A 4440-nucleotide genomic window follows, 5' to 3' on the forward strand; every position below is an offset into this window, starting at 1 on the left:
ACTGAACTAGAACTGAACTAGAACTGAACTAGAACTGAACTAGAACTGAACTAGAACTGAACTAGAACTAGAACTGAACTAGAACTGAACTAAAACTGAACAATAACTGAACTACGATTGAATAAAAATTGAATTAGAATTGAGTAGATTAAAGCTCTATTTGTGTTATTAACTATTTTAGCTAATTTACCCCTAAATAAGCAAATTATTTATATTTAGTAAATAAATAAAAAAAAAAACTTAATAACAGGGTCAATAATTTTATCGTTATTGGTGTGTTTATATTAAATAAACCGAAAAAAGCTAAAAAAATGAAAGGTGTAGTAGTTGGCGTTTTAAATACAAAACTACCAACTAACACACAACCAGCGACTCATATTTTAAAACTTTCTTTAAACATATGAAAATATTAAATGAAAACAAAAATATGTATAAAAAATTTCACTTTAATATGCGTTTTTTCTTTCTGCTTTTTTTTGTTTGTATAAAGAATTATAATTTTTTAATATTTTTCACTTTTTTTTTTTGCTTTATGGCGTTAAGTAGTCAAAGACGTTAATAACACGTTAATGCCAAAAAAATAAACAAAAACGAACAGAAAAACAAAAATAAGCAAAAATACTTTAAGAAAAGCGAATTTACCGTAAATAATGGTAACAACAACAGCAATAATAACTAAAGTTTTGCACTCTCTCAATAATCTTATTCAAAATGAAGTAGATAGACAGCTAGACTGACAGACTGATGACATTAGTAATGGTTGGGTAATGTTTTTGTTTTTTTTGTTAATGAAACTATTTTAATAAACATAAAAATTTTTACTTTTTTCTATTATGTTTAGGAAAGAAAACATGCGCAAATAGCTTCTTGTTACATGTTAAATATAAAACACAATTAAATGAAATGACTTTTAATGTCAATTTTGTATAGAAAAAAATTTGAGTATGTGTATTGTTGTTGTTGTTGTTAAATGTAAATAAGGTCTTTTTTTAGGTCTTTCACGTTTTTAACGAATTTGTTTTGTGTTTAAATTTGTTTACATTTAAGGGAATTGTTAAACATGTTCTAGGGTGTTGATCGTGCATGTCGTTTTTAGGGGATTTTTTTGAACATTTTAGTGTTGTGCTAGTTTTTGAAAAACTTTTTGTTAAGCAAGTACCGATGACTTTAAGGACTTTTTTGATTCAATGAAGTTTTGAACATATTTCTTCGCCTGTCTGTCTTAACGAAAGGATGTAGGTTAGGTTAGGTTAAGAAGGGTTTTACACCGTATATCCACTCAGAGACCATAAGGTCCATTGTGATTCCCTTTAACAAGTCAAGATTCAAAACAGAGAAGCCAAATCCCTACAACAACACAATAATGAAAGAAAATAGAAAAATATATAATTGTGTATATGAAATACAGAAAAATCCATGTTCCCTATAAAGCCCAGTCAAAAAAGTGACTAATTCCCTTGACAAAACCTAATATTTCTTTGGTTGTCTATCTGTCTGTCTAAACGAAAGGATGTAGAAGGGTTATACACCACTCGGAGATCATAAGGTCCATTGTGATTCCCTACAAAAAGTGTAGATTCAAAACATAGATGCCAAAACGCTGCAACAACACAATAATGAAAGAAAATAGAACAAGTAATATTTCTATATTCTGCTATGCCGACTCTTATATAACCTTCACCAAGTATGTTTTAAAACACAGTTTTTATTTATCTTGTATCTCTGCACACATAACATACACACAAACAAATATAAACTGTAGCAGAAAGAAATATTAACCGTTGTACTGTAATACCACCGTCAAACTGTATTACCACCCTCAAACAAATATGAGCTGTATCTCTGCACACATAACATACACACAAACAAATATAAACTGTAGCAGAAAGAAATATTAACCGTTGTACTGTAATACCACCGTCAAACTGTATCACCACCCTCAAACAAATATGAGCTGTATTACCAACATATTTCTGCTTTATCTCCTTGTACTTGTTATACCCTTTCTTACTTACTTTCGTGAGAACAGAACAGCATGCAAACGTACAAAAAAATACACAGCTAAATAAAAGCAAATACATCTCCATACGCACATGCACATCTTTATCCAATTCACAGTGTTGTTGTTGCTTTTTTAACAAAGCATGAACAAAATGTGGCTTTTTTGATGAAATTTTCAGAGGTTGTCTCGGATTTTTGCTCATATCTCCGTTATTTATAGACCGATTTTGCTGATTTTAAATAGCGATCTTCTCGAAAGCATGTTTAACTGAATTATTGAAGATTCGGATCTCGCCGATATCTGGGGACCTCTAAAAACTGATTTCAACAGATAGACAGACGGACAGACAGACAGACGGACAGACGGACATGGCTTACTCGACTCCGCTATCTATAAAAATATATAATTATGTACATGTAATACAGGAAAATCCATGTCCCCTATAAAGCCCAGTTAAGGAAGTGACTAATTCCCTTGACTAAACCTAGGCCAGGGTTAAGTCACGTAATTTCCCCCAGTTCGTCATGGAACCTATTCCCTAGCCAATTCATACTGAGGTTCTGTATCCTAGGATATTGGCAAGTAATATGCTCGAACTTCTCTATTTCCTCCTGCAATAGTTCTTCATAAGGATCGGTGCATCCAATACACTGTAGAAGGTCTCTTTTGTCTCCTTGTCAACAGCTCATAAAAGTGAAACGATAAAACCTTACCTATTCTGCTTAAAAGTAATTATCATATGTAAATTTATCTTCTACGGGTAAACTGTTTACACCACCCACTCTTTAAGTGTATGTGTAAACAGCGTGAGCATATTACAATGAAAATATATTTTGTAAATACAATAACAATAGTAGCAGTAGTAGCACACGTTTGTCATGTTATATACAAGAGACTGTGCAACTACAACAACAAGCAAATAGTCTGTTGAATTACAAACAGACATACAGACAGACAATACTCTTCAATAAACTAAAGAAAAAACCTAAGATTGTATAGTTCATAAATTGTATATAGTGTTAATTGTTTGACGCTTTGTAAATATATTTACTTTAAAATTTATTTAAGCTTTAAGTCATGGATGATACATCATACATACATATGCAGTCTAAGAATTAATCTATTATTGCCCAGCTAAATAAATACAAAGCAATTGTATTATCATCGACGAGCGTATTCTGTCTGTTTTATTTATTTTCTCTAATTGCTGCAACTGTTTAATTTCTTTCACAGTGTCATTAATTTGTTTTCATTGGGTGTTTTTTCTTCTTCTTATTTTCCAACCTCACGAGCCTTTTTTTCCATTGAAATATTGTTGTTCTTGTTGTTCAGAAATGTGCAGTGTTTGTGGTTTATGTCAATGATCTTGAGGGGATTTGTTGTATTTTTTTTTTTTTTGAAATTTTTATTTAGGAAAATTTTGAAAAAAATTAACCTTTAATGAATTTCCCAATTGCATAAAATCATCTTGAAAATTATTAACTATAACATGCTCATAAAAAATTTTAAAAAATTTGCAACTTAAATAACTTTAATTAAGCTTTTTTTTTAACAAAATACAAACTTTTCTTAAACAACTCATAAATATTAAAAGTATGTCAGTTATAATTAAAATGAAATATTCACGTAGAAGTAAAATTTATAAAAAAAAATTCAACTTTAAAAGAAATCTCATACAACAACCTGATTTGTTTAAAACCTGAGCATCATTTAACCAAGATTATTTTCTATAAATTCTTTTTGTTTTTTTTTTCTTTGCTTATTCCACACATTCTACTATTAAATATAAATAATTATTTTGTTTACAGAATTTCTTTGTAAACATATGTGTGTGTTTCTTTATACAAAATAATAAATAGAAAAAATAAATTTCACTAACAAGAAGATGATGGATATTTAACATACCAAAGAAAATTGTTATTAATTTACATACAAAGAATTAATTTTAGTAAAAAAAACTCTTTTATAACGGTTTTTATGTCTCATCTTCATCGGCTTTTTTATAATAGTAATTTTTTACTTTTACAAACCGGCTACTACATACATATATAGGAGTTTTAAATTCATTTGTTATGGGCCATTTAAAAAATCAACAAAATGTTGCAAAAAGTTGAGTTAAAAAGAAACGGAAGTTAAAGTTTTAGGAGCTTAAAATTATAGTAGAACAAAGTGAAGTTTAAACTATAGTGCTAACTGACTTTAGATTAAAAAACTTCAAAAATCCTAAACCCCATTTTGAACTAGAACTGAACTGAAACTTAACTAAAACTGAATTAGAAGTGAATTAGAAGTGAATTAGAAGTGAATTAGAACTGAAATACAACTGAACAAGAACTGAATTAGAACTGAACAAGAACTGAACTAGAACTGAACTAGAACTGAACTAGAACTGAACTAGAACTGAACTAGAACTGAACTAGAACTGAACTAGAACTGAA

At 29.3% G+C, this 4440-nt stretch overlaps 1 protein-coding gene across 5 annotated transcripts in view; it reads left to right on the top strand.

Annotated features, from left to right (window-relative positions):
* Positions 1 to 4440, top strand: part of LOC111685604 (formin-binding protein 1-like) — a 111500-nt gene that overhangs the window by 2030 nt on the left and 105030 nt on the right. The window lies entirely within an intron of this gene.

This window comes from Lucilia cuprina, chromosome 5 (genome assembly GCF_022045245.1).
Source record: "Lucilia cuprina isolate Lc7/37 chromosome 5, ASM2204524v1, whole genome shotgun sequence".
Classification (NCBI taxonomy): domain Eukaryota; kingdom Metazoa; phylum Arthropoda; class Insecta; order Diptera; family Calliphoridae; genus Lucilia; species Lucilia cuprina.